Source organism: Dasypus novemcinctus, chromosome 15 (assembly GCF_030445035.2).
Source record: "Dasypus novemcinctus isolate mDasNov1 chromosome 15, mDasNov1.1.hap2, whole genome shotgun sequence".
NCBI classification, from domain to species: domain Eukaryota; kingdom Metazoa; phylum Chordata; class Mammalia; order Cingulata; family Dasypodidae; genus Dasypus; species Dasypus novemcinctus.
The window spans coordinates 104,752,447-104,771,661 of NC_080687.1; positions in this window are offsets into that span (position 1 = coordinate 104,752,447).

Consider the following 19,215-nt stretch of genomic DNA (forward strand, 5'->3'; position numbering starts at 1 on the left):
GTAGAACAAAGGAAATGTTCATATATTGATTGTCTATGGATATAAGTTGGTATGGATACTTTCAAAATGGTTTGATATTGCATCAGCCAGCTGCACCATATGTTGTAGTAAACAAAAAAAATGTGCTGAGAGCAACAGAAATTATTTTCAATTTGAAACAAATGTTCTTTGTGCACTAATTATGGCATTGCTCCACATGATCCATATTCTATGGTCAGGAACAGTCTGTATATGTTATGTTACTGTTTCTTGGGAGAATAAAAAGATATTATAATGATGTACAGATATGTTAGCTCCAAAACCCACAGTCTTTAATTTTGCTAACAATTTATTGGCCAAAGTGTATCACATGGTTGTCTTGGACATAATGGACCAGAACATGATTTCCTCTCTTAGAAGGGGCACTAACTCTCAGAAGGGCCATCAACTATTTTGAAAAGTAGTCCACTGCTGGATATATCCCAAGAAGAATTGAAAGCAAGAACACAGACAGATATATGCACATCAATGTTCATAGCTGAATTGTTTACTATTGTCAAAAGTTGGAATCAACCCAAATGCCCATCAACAGAAGAATGGATAAAAAATGTGGTAAATACATAAAATGGAATACTACTCAGTTGAAAGAAGAAATACAGGAGTAACACACAGGATAACATGGATGAATCTTAAGGACCTTATGTTGAGTGAAGCAAGCCAGGATTTGAAGGACAAATATTACAGGACCTCACTGATATAAATTAGTTAAATTAAGACTCACAGAGATAGAGTCTGGAAGATAGGTTTATAGGAAATAGAAAGGCAGAAGAAGTTTAGGAGCTAACACCAATACAGCAACATCTATGATAGGGTGGAAGTGTTTAGTTGTGCCGTGAGGAGACATGGCAGGGGTGCAGTGGTACTGTTGGGTTGGGTGGTGCAGGACTGACAGGGTGTAGGTTGAGGAGGGAGGGTTGAATAGTCCATGGAACTGGTATGAGTATTGGGGAAGGGAGCAGATGAACACTGGAAATTGGCAGGTACATGGTTGAAACTACAGTGCTGGGAATGTCCTTTTGGCAATATGACAAGGAAAGGTTACTGGTTAGGCTGCTGGATGGGGACATTGGGAGAGGGCATACCTGAGAAGGCTTCTAGGGAGCACTGGATGGGGGAGCATTTGTGATAAGGTGCACCTGGGACAGGCTTCTAGGAAGTGTGTGAGTGATCATTTTGTCATAATGTGTTATATCAGTGGATAGACCCACATAATGAGTGGGAAGGTCCATTATGTTCTCAAACAGAGGGGTGGGAGTCTCTTGAAAGCATGAGCAGTGTAATATGGGAGGACAGATCAGTGTGTAAAACCTGCAGTGTTGTTGCAACTATGAATCTTGTCCTTCAAGGAGTGAAGCTTGGAGGTCACAGTGGGTCCCAAGAGGAGGTGGAGGGAGAAATAGACTAGAAGGAACAGGGGACACTCTGGGAGCAATGGAAGCGCTCTACATGCTCTTGCAATGATGGATACAGGCCTTGTTAAATTTCATCAAGCATTTATATAAGTGTATGGTCCAAAATGTAAACCACAATGTAAACCATTGACCATGGTTAGCTGCTATGTTTCAATATTTGTACATCAGCTGAAACAAATGTATCATCCATATATAAAAGTGTTATTAATACAGGAAGGGGGAAAAGGGAGAGGATATTATGTATATGGGAATCCCCTGTATTCCATACGTGACTTTATTGTGACTTAAAACTTCTTTGAAAGAAAAATGAAAAAAAGTAAACAATTGGGGGAATAAATGGAGAAAACAATGTCACTGCACATACAGGAAAACAGATCTTACAGTGATGAAAGGCAGAATGTCAAAAAACATTTTTAATATTTTTCACTCTTGTAATATCCCAAATTTTTTGTTTTATTTTGATTTTTCTTTATTTTATTTTTATGTTTAAAACCCATTATTACTTAATTTCTTATTAATATATTTGGCTATTTTATTGGTTTCATTTTAGAAGAAATTTTGGATCACAGAAGAGTTACATCTGAGGCAGTGGAGGATCACTGATTTGGTGTGTCAGTGATGGGGGATACAAGGGAGGAAGTTCACTTGTACATATATATAAGACATATAAATGTGTTCAAATGTATAGGGGACATTGTCACAGCATGTGGAGATTCACACAATAACTAAAAGAATATCAAATGCCCAAGCTGAGGAGCACTGCCACATTCTCTAATCCCCCAAGTACAGGGACAATGACTAGTGAAGGAGGATGGTCCATTGGTGGACCCTTGATATGGATGACTATGCTTTATGAGTCTTTGCTCTTGAAATTGAAACTTAGTCTAATGTTGCAAGGTGTCCAAGAGTTACCTACTGGGAGCCTCCCAGCTGCTCAAGTGTGGCCTCTCTAAGTCAAATTCAACATATAAATGCAGTAAGTTCCCCCCAACATGGGACATGATTTATGGGAATGAGACTCCCTAGCACTGAGGGATTGCTACAAGTACCAACAAGCAATGCAAATGGGGGAAAAAAAAAAGACCTTGATCAAAAGAAGAAAAAGGTAAAGACAAAGGAATTTATATGACTAAGAGACTTCAAAATGAGTTGGGAAACTATTCCAGTGGTAACAATTATTCACATCGCAGCAGGATCTCATTGACAACCAAGGTAGATACTACCCCAAACAGAGGGGCTCCTGAGGGTTATGGAAACATCCAGACATCATTGTCAGGACAGATAGCTCAGGAGTTTAGCCCCTTGCCAGTGGTCCCTACTTTGGAATTTATGCCCCCCAGTGTGATCGAGTTGGACTGATCTGTGGTTTCCCTACACATGCCTCTTCTGTCCTTCTACCTGAACCTAAAATTAGTACTAGAGTTGGTAGGCGTACATCCAAGAAACTTAAGTCTTGAGGATGTCCATGTTCCAGCTGGGCCCTGAAACTCAATAGAGTTTCAACACCTGCTCTCCAGTTTTTTGGACTCACCCAGGACAACTAACAAGGAGGAGACGATGGACAAAAAACATACCAAGGAACTAAGAATGTCACAGCTACAAACAAAAGAATCCTATCCATTGGCTGTATGGGATCAAAGTCCCTCCTCAATTGAAGTTGGAGTTGGCATCACCTTCACAGAGTCCTCAGATTGTGGAATGAAATGTGGAGTAAAGTAGACTTACTAGTATTCTACTACATACTTATTGTGATTCTAGCAATGGAAGAAAGATCATTGATGTGGAGGCAGTGGCCACTGGAGGTTCTGGGGGTAGGGAAAGGAAAAATCACGTGTAATACAGGGGCATTTTTGGGGACTTGGGAACTGTCCTGAATAACATTACAATGACAGATACAGGCCATTATATATCCTGCCACAGCCTACAGAGTTGAGTGGGAAAGAGTTTATTACAATCTAAAATTTAATCCATGCTTAATGGCAATGCTTTGAAATGTGTTCATCAATTGCAATGAATTTACCACAGTAATGAAAGATGTTGTGGGAAAATGTGGTAAGTATAGGGAGTGGGGCATATGGGAATCACCTATATATTCTATGTAACATCTATATAATCTAAGCGTCTTTTACATTATAAAAAAATTTAAAAAGATTCATCCATATCGTCCCATGAATTAATGCTGCATACCTTCTTATAGCTGAGTATTATTCCATTGTATGTGTATACCACAATTTGCTTATCCATTCTTCTGTTGATGGGTACTTGGGTTTACTTCCAACTTTTGGCAACAGTGAATAGCCCTGCTATGAACATTGGTGTATATATAACTATTCACCTTCCTTTTTTCAATTCTCCTGGGTATAATAAACCTAGCAGTGGGATTGTTGGGTCACATGGCATTTCTATACTTAGCCTCCTGAGGAATGATCAATCTGCCCTCCACAATGACTACACAATTCTACATTCCCACCAGTGTGTATGAATGTGTCTTCTCTTCTGCATCATCTCCAACACTTGTAGTACTGTTTTTTAAATAGCTAACCATCTAATAGGATTAAGATTATATCTCATTGTAGTTTATATTTGCATTTTCCTAATAGCTAGTGAGGTTGAGCATCTTTTCATGTACTTTTTAGCTATTTTTATTTCTTCTTTGGAAAAGTGTCTATTCAAATCTCTTGCCAACTTTTAAAATGGATTATTTGTCTTTCCATTTTTGAAATGTAGGATTTATTTTCATATTCTCAGTGTTAGGTCTTTATTAGGTAAATGGATACCAAATATTTTCTCCCATTGACTAGGCTGCATTTTCGCTTTCTTGAAAATTCCTTTGAATTGCAAAATGTTTTAATTTTGAGGAGGTCTCCTTTATCCTTTTTTTTTCATTGTTTGTGCTTTGAGTGTAACATTTAAGAAACCATTTCCTACCTCAAGATCTTGTAAGTGTTCCCTGTACTACCTTGTAGGAGTTTTATGGTCTTGGCTCTTATATCAATCTTTGATCCATTTTGAGTTAATTTTTAAATATTGCATATTGTGGTGATCCTCTCATTCTTTTGATTATGGATATCCAGTTCTCCAAGCACCATTAGTTGAAGAGGTCATTCTGTCCCAGTTGAGTGGACTTGGTTAAATTTCAGTTGACCATATAGGTGAGGACCTGCATCAGAACTCTCAAATCAGTTCCATTGGTCCATATGTCTACCCTTAAGCCAATTCCACACACTGTTTTGACCAGTATTGCTTTATAGTATTCTTTAAAGTCAGGTAGGTTGATAGCTCCAACTTTGTTTTTCTTTTTCAATATGCTTTTGGCTATTTGGGGGACCCCTTGCTCCTCCTAAAAATTTCATAATTAGCTTTTCCAGTTGAGTAAAAAAAAAATGACTGTTGCATTTTATTGCAATTGTGTTAAATCTCTAAATCAATTTGGGTAGGACAGACTACTTATGATATTTAATCTTCTGAATCAGGAACATTGAATATTCTTCCATTTTTAAGTCTTTCTTGATTTCCTTTTAAGATGTTTGTAATTTTCTTTACATGTTTAGTCTAGTTTATTCCTTAATATTTGATTCTTTTAGTTGCTATTACAAGAGGAATTTTTTTTTCAATTTCCTCCTCAGATTGTTCATTATTGGTGTGCAGAAATGATACTCATTTTGTGGGTTGATCTTAAATTCTGCCACTTTCCTGAACTTGTTTATCAGTTCTAGAAGCTTTGTTGTAGAAATTTCAGGGCTTTCTATGCATAAGATCATGTCATCTATAAATAGTGAAATTTTTACTTCTTTCTTTCCAGTTTGGATTCCTTTTATTTCTTTTTCTTGCCTAAGTGCTTGAGCAAGTAATTCTAACAAAATGTTAAATAAGAAAAGTGACAGTGGGCATCTTCTTTTGTTCCAGATCATACAGGGAAAGCCTTTAGCATTTCACCATTGAGTATGATGTCAGGTGTGGGTTTTTCTTATACACCCTTTATCATGTTGAGGAAGTTTCCTGTATTCCTATCTTTGAAGTCTGTTTCTTAAGAAAAGTATGTCAACCTTTTCTCAAGAAAGGATGCTGTATTTTTTCAAATATTTTTTCTGCATCAAAGAGATGATCATGTGTTGTTTTTTTTTTTCTGTAGATTTGTTAATGTGGTGTATTATATTGATTTTCTTATGTTGAACCATCTTGCACACCAGGGACGAAAACCACTTGATCATGGTTTATAATTCATTTGATGCATTGTTGGATATGATTAGTAAGTATTTAAGGATTTTAGCACCCAGATTCATTACAGAGATTGGCCTGTAGTTTTCTTTTCTTCTGGCATCTTTCTGTGACTTTGTTATTGAGGTGATGTTGGCATCATAGAATGAGTTATACCATTTTTCCTCCCCTCCTGTTTTTTTTTTTTAGAAGAATTTAAGCAGAATTGGCATTAATTCTTTCTGAAATGCTCAGAAGATTCCCCATGTGAAGCCATCAGGCTTGAACTGTTCTTAGTTGGGAGGTTGTCATTGACTAATTTAATCTCATTACATGTGATTGGTCTGTTAGGTTCACCAATTTTTTCCTTCATCAATGTAGGGTGCTTGTGTGTTGCTAGAAATTTGTCCATTTCATCTAAGTTATTCATCTTGTTGGCATACAGGTTTTTAAAATTATCCTCTATGATACTCTATTTCTGTGGAATCAATATTAATATTTCCTTTCTTATTTTATTCTAATTATTTGTAACTTCCATCTTTTTTTCTTTGTTATCCTAGTTAAGGGTTTGTCAAATTTATTAATCTCAAAGAACAAGTCTGGTTTTGTTAAAATTTTCTAGTGAGGTTTTATTTTGAATTTCATTTAGTTCTGCTTTAATCTTTATTTCTTTCTTTCTGTTTTCTTTGGGAATAGTTTGCTGTCCTTTTCCTAGTTCCTCCAGGTGTGATTTTAGGTCTTTGATTTTTGCTCTTTTTTCTTTTTTAATATAAGTATTCATGGTTATAAATTTTCCTCTCAGCACTGCTTTTCCTGCATCCCATAGGTTTTGATATGTTGTGCCCTTATTTTCATTCATTTCAAAGTAGTTACTTTTTTCTTTTGCAATTTCCTACTTGACCCACTGATTATCTAAGACAGTGTTTTGTAGCTTCCATATTTTGGTGTCTATTCTGTTTCTTTGCCCCATGTTAATTCTCAGCTACATTCCCTAGTGGTCTCAGAAAATACTTGGTACCATTTCAATCTTCCTAAATTCTTGAGGCTTGTTGTGCAATGTAGCATGTGGTCTTTCTTGAAGAATGATCCACTTGTGCTGGAGCAGAATGTATGTCCCACCTCATTTGCAAGTAATGTTCTGTATACGTCTATGAGGTCTAGATCCCCTCAACCCTTATTCAAGACCTCTGTATCTTTACTGACACTCTTTCAAAATATTCTGCCTAAAGGTGATAATCATGTATTAAAGTCCACCCACTGTAATTACTGAGACATCCATTTCTCCTCTTAGATTTTTCAAATATCCTCTCATGTATTTTAGGGTACGCTTGTTATATGTATAAACGTTTATGATTATTATTTCTTTTTGATAGAATACCATCTTTACTAATACACAGTGTCCTTCTTTGTCTCTTACAATAGTTTTGCATTTAAAGTATGTTTTGTCTGATATTGGTATAGCTACTCCTGCCCTTTTTAGGTTATTTTTTACATGTGAAATCCTTTTCTTAACATTTACTTGAAATATCCTTACATCCCTGAGTTTAAAGTGATTCTCTTGTGGACAGCATATAGATGGGTCATATATTTTTTTAATCCATTCTGCCAATCTGTGTATTTTGATTGGAGAGTTTAATCCATTAGCATTCAATGTTATTACTGTTAAAGCAGTACTTATATTAGTCATTTTTCTTTACTATATGTATGTCATATTTTGTTTTTATTTTCTTTTTACCTTTTTAAGTATTCTTATTAGTAATTTTCCTTTCTATACATTTCTCAAACCTTACATCTCCTGCTTTTTCCTTTCAACCAGCAGAACTCCCTTTAGTATATCATGAAGGGCACATTTCTTATTGAGAAACTTAATTTCTGTTGATCTGTGAATATTTTGAACTCTCTCTCATTTTGGAATGCAAGTCCTCCTGGAAACAGAATTCTTGGCTGGCAGTATTTTCATTTAGCACATTAGCTATGTTATAACACTGCCTTCTTGCCTCCATGGTTTCAGATGATAAATCAGTATTTAACCGTATCAAGCTTCCCTTGTTCATGATAGATCTCTTTTCTCTTGCTGTTTCCAGTATTCTCTTTTTGTCTTAAGAATCTGACTATTTGATAAGTATACATCTAGGGGCAAGCCTGTTAGGATTTACACTATTTGGAGTGTGCTTTGCTTCCTGGATATGTAAATATATGTCCCTTGAAAAACTTGGGAAATACTCAGTCATTATTTTCTCCAACACTCTTTCTGCCCTCTTTTCTTTCTCTTTTCTGTCTGGGATGTCCATAAGGCACATGTTTGTGCATTTCTTGTTGTCATACAATTACCTTGTTCCCTGATGATTTTTTTCTATCTTTTTATGCTTCTGTTCTAAAATCCTTGCAATTTCAAACGTACTATCTTCAATGTCACTAAATCTTTCCTCTGACTGTTTAAATCTGCTGTTATGTACTTTTAACACATTTTTTTATTTCTTGCATTGTGCCATTATCACCATTGGATCTTTTATCTATGTATGTATACCATTTATTCTGCATGTTCCCCCATCTTGTTAATATTAATTATCTCTTCCCTCACTTCATTAAGTTGAATCAAGATATTTTTTGGCATCCTTGATTAGTTGTTCCACATTCTGCATCTCCTCTTGCTTTTAGTTTGTTCATTAGCCTGGGCCATGTCTTCCTGTGTCTTAATATGGCTTATAAGTTTTTGCAGGTGTGTAAGTATCTGTTGATCTTGATGGGCTTATTCAGATGATTAGCTTCTCTTTCTTTTCTAGGTTATATTTTATTTTGTTTTGCTTTGTGTTAACTTTCCTCTTTGACACTTGGTTCTAATTAGTCTATATCCTTGTAGTTGTCTGAGTTGCCCTGAAAAAAATTTAAACCCATAAAAAAGGAAATGTAGAAAAAGAGAAAAAAAATAGTATTAATAAAACAAATATAGAAAAGAACTATAAAATAACCAGGAAACATAAGTAATAAGAGTGAAAAATCTTAAAACATCAAAGGTTTAAGAATAGAAAAGTTAAAGACATAAAACAAGAAGAAAAATGAAACTACTAAAAGATAGACTAATATAAAAGATGGAAAAAATGAGAAAATAAAATAAAAATTAAATTAAACAAGGATATTGGAATGAAAGAAAAGCAATGTAAGAGGGAATAATGAAAGAAAGAAAAGGAATAAAGAAATGAAGGAAAATAAAAAAGAAGTAAAAGCAAAAAGGAAACAAAGAAAGAAAATACAAAAAATTTAAAAATTCAGGAAAAACAGGCTTCCCATTAAGGCCTGTAGGAACTGTCTCAGGGTGCCAGTTCTCATGCGTCAATTACCTTGTATCCCACCCTCTACAGGTAAGGTACCTAGTTTTAGGGAATAAAATAAAGAATAAATAAAATATTAAAAAGTAAATAATATGTAAATTTTGCCTTCCTTTTTACAGCTGAGTAATATTCTATTGTATGAATATAACACTTTTTGCTTATCCATTCTTTTGATGGATACTTGGGTTACCTCCAACTTTTAGTAATAGGGAATAATACTTCTATGAACACTGGTGTTCATCTGTTTGGGTCCCAGCTTTCAATTCTTCTGGGTATATACACAGCAGTAGCATTGTTGGATCACATGGCAGTTCTATAGCTAGCTTCCTGAGGAAACACCAAACTGTCCTCCACAATGGCTGCACCATTCTACATCAACAGCAGTGGATGAGTTTTCCTTCTCCTACACATCCTCTCCAAACTTGTAGTTTTTCAATAGCCACTAGTCTAAGAGGCATAAGATGATATTTCATTGTAGTTTTTTATTTGCATTTCCCTAATATCAAGTGAGGTTGAACATCTTTTCATGTGCTTTTTAGCCATTTGTATTTCTTCTTTGGGAAAATGTGTATTCAAATCACTTGCCTATTTTCAAAGTATTTTAAAAACAAATCATGTATTGATACACATATAGCACAAATCCATTCAAAGAGTACAATCGATGGTATTTGGTATAATCACATAGTTGTGCATTCATCACTTCAATCATTATTAGAGCATTTTCATTATTCCAATAATAATAATAAAAAGACAAACACTCATACCTCTCAATCTCTAAATATTTCTCCTGCTGTACATAGCTGCTATTCTGTTTGTCTCTCTAGTTCACTTGCATTTATTTTTGTAAAAGCAGTCTTACACATGCAATATCAACTATATTCATATTTCACTTGAGATTTCACTAAGTTATACAGGCCCATGTTACATTATTTTGCTTTCTTTCTGGAAATATACATGCTTTAGATTCTCCCTTTTAAACATTATCAAACTTATATAATAACTTTGCTAGTTACAAACACCATGATGTGCTTTAAATATTTCTATTCATTTCTAATGATTTACAAGCAAGCTTTTTACCAATTCTGCACAGATTAAGCATCAGCTTTCCATTCTCTACCCTCATTATATTTTTCTGGTGTTCTATATTCTAATTATTAACTCCATGAGTGTATACAATATATTTAGTTCATAATAGTGCAATCATTCAGCATTTGTTCTTTTGTGTCTGGCTTGCCTCACTCAATATAATGGCCTCCAGGTTCATCCATTTTGTCATATGCTTCATGACTTCATTTCTTCTTACAACTGCATAGTATTCCATTGTGTATATACGCTACAATTTGTTTATGCATTCTTCATTTGGTGGACTCTTGGATTGTTCCCCTATTTTGACAATTGTGAATAAAGATGCTGTGAGCATTAGTATGCAGTTGTCTGTTCATGTCACTGCTCTCAGTTATTTGGCATATATACCTAGAAGTGCTATTGCTGGGTCACACACAACTATATATTTAACCTCTTTGGAACTGCCAAACACTCCTCCACAGAGCATGTACCATTCTACATTCCCACAAACAGGGAATAAGCATTCCTCTCTCTCCACATGCTCTCCAAAATGTATAGTTTTCTGTCTTTTTAATAGTGGCCATTCTAATAGGTGTGAAATAGTATCTCATTATAGTTCTGATTTGCATTTCCCTAATCACTGGAGATGTTAGTCATTTTTTTTCATGTGTTTTTTTGTCATTTGTTTTTCTTTTTTGGACAAATGTCTATTCAACTCTTTTGTACATTTTTTAATTGGGTAGTTTGCCATTTTACTGTTGAGTTCTAGTATCACTTTTCTTTGAAAATGAACAAATGTAAGTTAATACTACACAATATTAATATCAGACCAAAAAAACAACATTATACTAAGTAAAGGAGACCAGGCACAGAATACTATATATTGTATGACTCCAATTATATAAAATGTAAATATAAGTCAATTTATAAATATGAAATTAGATTAGTGGTTATGTAGGTATGAGGAAGGAATGCTAAGTTGTGTGGTTTTTCTTTTTGGAATAATGAAATGGTTCTAAAATTTTTTAAGATGATGAACATACAACACTGTGATTATACTATATACCATTGATTATACACTATGGATAGATCACATGGTATGAAAACATACCTCAATAAAACTGCTTAGTAAACAAATAAGTAATTTTGCAAGAATAGCCAGAAACTGCAGCTATATACAGCAGGGAAACATAGAGAATTGACAGGAGAAGAATTTTCTTCTTTATTATTATGCAAATAAAGAAAATGCCCTAATAATGATTCAAGTTTTGAATGCATAACAATGTGATTATACCAAATACCATTTTCTTCCATTGCCTTTCCACTTTCTAGACAAACTCCTTTGAAGTTCAAAAGTTTTTAATTTTGAGGAGGTCCCATTTATGTATGTTTTCTTTCATTGCTTGTGCTTTGGTTGTCAAAATTATGAAACTATTTCCTACTACAAGTTCTCATATGTGCTTCTCCATGTTATCCTCTAAGAGATTTATTATCTTATCTCATATTTAGGTATCTGATCCTTCTTGAGTTAATTTTTGTATAGGGCATGAGATGGTTATCCTCTCCCATTCTTTCTGATATGGATATCCAGTTATCCAGGCACCATTTGTTGAAGAAACCTCTCTCTCCCAATTTAGTGGGCTTGGTGGCCTTGCCAAATATCATTTCACCATGTATGAAAGGATCTATATTTGAACTTACAATTCACTTCCATAGGTCACTATGTCTATCCTTATGCCAATACCATGCAGTTTTGACCACTGTAGCTCTGTAGTATGCTTTAAAATCAGGTAGTATGATTCATCTAATTTTCTTTTTCTTATTCAATAGATTTTTGGCTATTCAGGGTCCCTTGCAAGTGAAAATAAATTTCATAATTAGCTTTTCCAATTTAGTAAAAGAAGCTGTTATAATTTGTATTGAGATTTTATTAAATCTGTTAATTAACTTGGGTAGAACAGACATCTTAATGATATATGTATATGGGGACCTCAAATTTTTTTGAATGTAACATTTAAAAGAAAATAAAGGGAAAAAAACAGAACAAAAAAAATCATAGTCCTTTGAGTATAAGATGGAAAAAATGCAAGTGCAGAAGGGAACACATGCTTAATCCTTTTGTCCGTGATTTATACTTCTTATTTATTTTTCTTCAACATAGCTTCCAGTTTGAGTCCTGTTTCTGTTATATTTTGTACATATTAAACTAATGAGGTAGACATTGAAAATTCTGTAGATAAGGAAACCGTGTTTCAAAGATGTTCAAGAGGCTCCCAGAGCTACAATGAAAGAAAATGTCAGAATTGAGGCAAAAATATAGCTTCCCTGAAGTCCATGAATTTTTAGCGTGGCAACATTGACACATGGGATTTCAATCAATAAACCTAAAATTGGTGATTGTGAAGTAACGTGTTCAAGCTGTGAAATCCTGTTCCTTTTCTATAATATGATTATAGTGGCCTGGTAATTAAAAATGTAGCAGGGAATTACTTCTGTCACAACTTACTAAAATTCTGAAATATATTCATGATTTATGGGAAAACAATATGTTATACATCACAGAGGGCATCACATTTCATGTTATTCTACTTCATAGTTTTATTAAATACTCATTTCCACAAATATTATCTACTTATCGAAAGCTGCAAGTAAAGATACTAGCAGTCATTTTTCTTATTTTCTAGAACTCTGCAGGTTGTGAGGAATTTAATGACCACTTGAATCAACAAATCAATCAACCCACCTGTTTCTGGCAAGCTCATCATTCTCAGGAATTTTTTTATTACAGAGTATTGACATAGATACCTATGTTAATAAAATGGCCTTAGATAGAAATTGAAAATAGTCCAAATTGAAACAAATAGTAAGCAGAAGTACAACCATTCTCCAGTATCTACTCTCAAAAGAATGTGTTTTAAGGACTTTTTAACATTTTCAGAGAGCTTCATTTTGAAATATTTTATAATATTAAATTAGTGTGGTTGTTTTTATTGGAGATATTCTTGGAGAGTTTTCCCTAGAGATTCCTGAGATGACATATTATTTCTAAGTTGATATTAGTTCAATATTTTACGACTGAACTAATTATTTCATAATAAACTGGTGGAGGTGCAAACCATAATCAAGTTCAACCAATTTTAGGAAGTATGAGATGTTTCAAAAATAAATTATTTTAAGTGATACATTACCAAAAGTCATAAAGTAATACATTACATCATTAAATTATTCAGGGAAGTTTACTTAATAAATATGTGCACATCTTATTGATTGGCCAGAATTATTACAGATAATGATTGCAATCTGTGTAAAGGATAAGGTTAAACAAGAATGGTGTTCTTAAAGAAGAGAAAAAGACAGGGATACAGTCATGGAAAATTAGATGAGAGCAGAATAATGGAGTAGATAAAGTAGAAAAGGGACAGAGAAGAGGGTGGAAGGATAAAATTCTAAACTATGAACTTTGGAAGATCATAAGAAAACACAATTTGGACATCACTATTGAGAAAGGAAACTTTGGCCTCTATATCCATATAACTTTAATGAAATAAGTGACTAAAACATTATAAGGGGGGTCAAAGTAGGGTAGAGATGTGGCACCAGGGGTGGAAATCTGTATAACACAGTACAGAGTTGAGATGTACAGGAAACTGAAGATTGAAGTAACACTCACTTGGTCTTCTGATGTACATAATATTGTAATGAGAAGCTTACAAGTGGAGAAAAGCCAGATTGTTAGGTTTCAAATAAAAATATGAGATGAGTAGATAAAACATTATTTGAAAAAGGTTAATGAAAGAAAATTGCAGGAAAACAATACATTTAATTAATGGATCAGAATTTCAGAATAAATATTTTGAATTTGGAAAACTAAGCATTTATTTAAGTTAAAAAACATGGAAAAGAATGAAAAAATGGCTTTAATGGAAAATGGAGCAGGAGAAGAGAGAGTGAAGACTAGAGCCCTAGAAATGGGTGATTGTTCATTGTAAAACATCCAATAATGGAAAAAAGCAAGTGAAAATACATAGCAATTATTTTTATTGAAATACCTAAGCTATTAAGATAAGTTATCTTAGGAAATTTAAATAGATATGAAACTATGTTATTTGTAAGAGCCTGGGAAACAGATACTTTACTGTATTAAAAGGGTTAAAAAAGCAGCTCATAATAAATTTTCCTGAGTTGAAATAGTCAGGTAATATAGGGAATATGGATAGGAAATATGGAAATATGGAGTCACAGGGAAATTGGTTTGAAGAATATTTGTGAAGCACTTGATACTCACTATGTAGGAAATCAATTCAGTAATGTTTCAGCTCTGTATCACTGTGATTTAAACATCTAATAACATTGCTCTCCTGCCTCCAGAAGTACTTGACAAGCTGTGATGGAATTGTACAAGTAAATGATCTGTTGACAAGAGGAGCTGGAATCAGTGTAGTTGGAAACAGTGAAAATCAGGAGGTAGAGGAGTTCTGATAAAGGAAATATGCCATATCTCAAGGGATAGGTGCACACATGGACCTGGCTTTGAATGCTTGTCCTTTTTTTCTTACATTTCCATGCACTAAATTTTTTTCTTGAAATTTAAGTGGACCATTCTTTGTACTCTTAAATTGTATATTTCAATTGCCAATTTTGAGAGTTATATTGAGAATTAAATTATGTAATTTGTGAATTATAGTGAATAAATTACATAAGGAATTATAAATAAATAAACAATGTGGTTCATATTATTTATTTGGTTGCTTTTCCTATCTTGGCTAAGAAAGGAACTAAAACTAGGCACAGGATTTAGTAAATATTCAAGGAGAGAAGGGTTCTTGTAAAATCCAGTGTCCAAAAGAGTACATGTTACTAGATGCAAGACAGAGACATAGGTAGCAAATAAGAATGTGGTCATTAGAGACAACAATTCTTAAGAGAATTTCAAAATGAAATCAGTATCAAAACTTATTTTGGTGGAAGTGGAGTAAAAAACCAATTTTCCACCTTATGGGCAATTAATGAATTACAACCACATGTGAAGTTTGGAGGGTTCTCATGCAATAGCAACCTCCTATATTTATCCAGATTATGATTGGTCATCAATTAATGCCATTGTGTGTTAACACTTACAGAATACTTCTAATGAGTGGGCATATATATAGACCTTACCTATATCAACTCAATCTTCTTTACCAATTGTTCTTCTAGTACATGCTGTATGATGAAAATTAACCAAACATGATTATATGCTCTTAAACAATATTTTTGTACTTTGCATTGCAGCATATACACAACTCAAAATTCCCCATGGTAATCATTTTCAAGTGTGCAGTTTACTGATATTAGATACACTCAAAATACTCTACTACCATCATCAAAATTCCAACATCATCATCACTTGAAAGAAAAACTATATCCTCATTATGTAATAAATCTTTCTCCCTCTCTAACCCCTGCCCCAGTAATCTAATACCTGTCTCTATGAAATTTGTTTAGCTTCTACCCTGGAAGTAAGATACAGAAGCAACAAAACTAAAGGAACTTAAAGCAACACTACATTCTTTGCTACTAACTAGTATGAACTTCAGATAATAAAATTGGATAAATATCAGTTGAAAAATATATTGAGGTTAACATTGTACCCTCACATTGATTCTCCATATTCTCTTGCTGTCCAAAGCATATTCCTCAAAGATGCTCAATTTGACCACTGTGACTGAATTCCTGCTTACAAGATTTTCTGAAGTTTGGGAATGCAGAATTTTGCACATCATGCTATTCCTTCTGTCGTACTTGGCAACTCTGATGGGCAAATTTCTCATTGTCATAGTAACCACCCTGGACAAGAAACTTCACATCCCTATGTTCTTCCTCCTAAGAAATATTTCAGCTTTGGATATGTGTTACATTTCTGTTACAGTACCCAAAGCATGTTCCTGCTTGATAACAAGGTGATCTCCATGGTGGGATGTGCAGCTCAGATCTTCCTTATGATTTGGTTTGCCTATATAGAGCTGCTGTTGCTCACCATAATGGCCTGGAACTGTTATTGGCCATCTATCAGTCCCTCCACTACTCTGTGATCATGAACCCTTGGCTCTGTGTCCAGATGACACTGGCCACCCTACTCAGTGGTGTGGTCATTGCAGGATTCCACACTCAAAACACATTCCAGCTGACCTTCTGTCAGACCAATGTTGTCTATCAGTTCTTCTGTGATGTCCCCTCTCTACTGAAGCTCTCCTGTTCTGACACCTTTAGCAATGACATTTCTATTTTTATCTTTGCACTGGTTACTGATAGTGGCTGTTTTGTCATCATCATCATGTCTTATATTCATGTATTTTCCACTGTGCTTAAGTTTCCAACCAGAGGAGAGTGAGGAAAGGCCTTTTCCACCTATGTCCCTCACATCCTTGTGGTGACTGACTTTCCCAGCACAGCTGTTGCTGTGTATATGAAGCCATCCCTGAATTGTCCTCACCCACAATTCAGGACATGATCACATCTGTGTTCTAATCTATAGTCCCTCCTTTCTTGAATCCTATTATTTATAGTCTTAGAAACAAGCAGATAAAAGAAGCTGTAAGGAAAATGATTACTAAAAAGCAGTATTTGGTAAAGTGTTAGGATAATTATTTCAAGATAGTCCCAGGTTGATGATGTTACTTGCAAAATGCTTCAAAATTAACTTTATTATCTATTTCCCATTGTTGGGACTTTAACACGAGTTTTATGGAATAGTCATTGCATTACGAAGCTGCATAGAAGTAAAATAAGCATACCTCGTTTTATGATTCCCCTTCAAAATTTGCACATACACTGATGCCTGAAACATCACTGCTTAAGGCAATTTTCTGAAACTTACAGGCTAAATAGGTTTCTTTCCAATTATCACTTTTAAATAAATAGACTACTAGAATAAAAATGCTATATATTAATTTTTCCTGCTATATGTAAGTATAAAAGAGATAATCATGTATTCATAAATTTAAAATGTACCTATAATGTAAATAACATTTTATCTTTATAAAACAGAAGTATGTGATAAAAGTGTGGTTGGTAAAATAGATCTATGATGTTATTTCCTGTTTTCTCATATTACAGAAAAATAGGTTTTCAATAACTATATTTTGCTCAAGCCAAAAAATATTATTTACAAATCATTTTTCTGTGCTACATTTAGGATTAAGGTTATTAATTTTTCTTTATTTTTTTAATGTTACATTCAAAAAATATGAGGTCCCTAAAGACCCCCCACCCCCCTCACCCCACTCCTCCCATATTAACAATCATGGGACATTCATTGCATTTAGTGAATACATTTTGGAGCACTGCTGCACCACATGGACAATGGTTTATATTATTCTTTACACCCTCCCCCAGCCCACCCAGTGGGCCATGGCAGGACATACAATGTCCAACAACTGTCCCTGCAGTACCATCCAGGACAACTCCCAGCTCTGAAAATGCCCCCACATCATATCTCTTCTTCCCTCTCCCTACCCTCAGCAACTACCATGGCCACTTTCTCCACATCAATGCTACATTTTCTTCCACACTAATCACAGTAGTTCCAGAATAGAATATCAGTAAGTTCACTCTAATCCATACTCTATTCCTCCACCCTGTGGACCCTGGGATGGTTATGTCCACTCCACCTTTATATTGAGAGGGGGTTTAGATTCCACATGGATGATGGAAGCAATTCTCCTGCTTGCAGTTGTAGGCACTCTTGGCTCCCTGGTGTGATGTTTGATCTTCTTCACCTCCCTGTTAGCTGGCTGGGGTAAGTCCAATAAACCAGAGGATAAGAGTTGCAAGTCTTTTGAGGCTCAGGGCCTGGCTATCACATGGACAGTCCAGAGATTCAGGTCCCCTGAGTATACACCAGACCCCAGTGCCAACCACAGGTCCAGTAAAAGTAACAGGAGATGCTTGTGAACAAAGATCACATCCTGAGTCCAGCTTCATCACACTCAGGAACACAAACTCCAAAGTAGGGCCAACTGACATGGCACTGACCTCCATCTGCCATGACCATAAAACCTGTGGGTCTCTGTAGCCCTCAGAAGAACCAATACCTGGGCTTGTATCTACTTTGGCTTTCTCTGGGGTCCTGCTGAGGTGTGCATAAGGGTTACCCCTCTGATGACCTCCCGACTTTTTCTGGAGACTCAGCCTTATAAGCTCATTTATTAGAAGGTATTTGACTTCCTTTGATGAGAATATGTAAATAATTTCCATTTCAATAGTACATCTTCTGTTATATTGTTGCTCTATATTAAGAAAATAATATGAGAGACATATGGACATCAGTAGAGTTTTCTATGGTTTCTCATATATAAGAACCCATAATCTCTATAATAATGGCTGCTGTATGCACAGAAATCTCTAGTGGATGAAAATATAAATAGCCAGTCTGACAGCATGAAATTATTTTATGAATCCAAAAAGATACATAATCTGTGTGTAAACTAATCTATTCCTCTGGGTGTGGTACCCTTTAACTGCATTAAATTCAGATGAGGGGTCTTTGATTAGTTTGCTTTCTAAGATTGTTTTAGGGCTTTTGATTGAACTAAGTCAGTGAGCTATATCAGCCCTCCTGCTGGGATATTTGATTCTGCCTTTTGAGAGAGAATTACTTAAGCACAAAGCCTCCAAGAGGCTGGGCCCATGGAACAGCTTAAGAAGAGACCTATCCTGCTATCTACCTGACAGCTTGTAGCTGAATTTGGGAAGAAATCAGAATTGCCAAAACTGATATTGGAGGCCTGAAAAAAGACAAGCCCTATGCCTGGTTGCTCACAGATGAGCTCCAAGTGATGGCAGATTCCAGAGTGAAAGAAAGAGACCTCATCAGAGACTGACAGTCATATTCATTCACCACTCTCAACAACTCCAGGATCAACAGTAGCCAACTTTGGTGATAAAGCACCTCTTACAGTCCCTTGAGTTGGACTTTTCACAGCCCTGGAACAGTAAGCTTTTACCCCAAATAAATACCTTCATAAAATCCAACACATTTCTGGTACTTTGCATTGGCAGTCCTTTGGCAAATTAAAACAATCATATTGAATCAATATATCCAAAATGTGACAACATTTCATATTGCAGTATTCACTTTCTATATCTGTGAATTGGGAACATTGTTACTCTAATTAAAAGCAGCACTAACACTA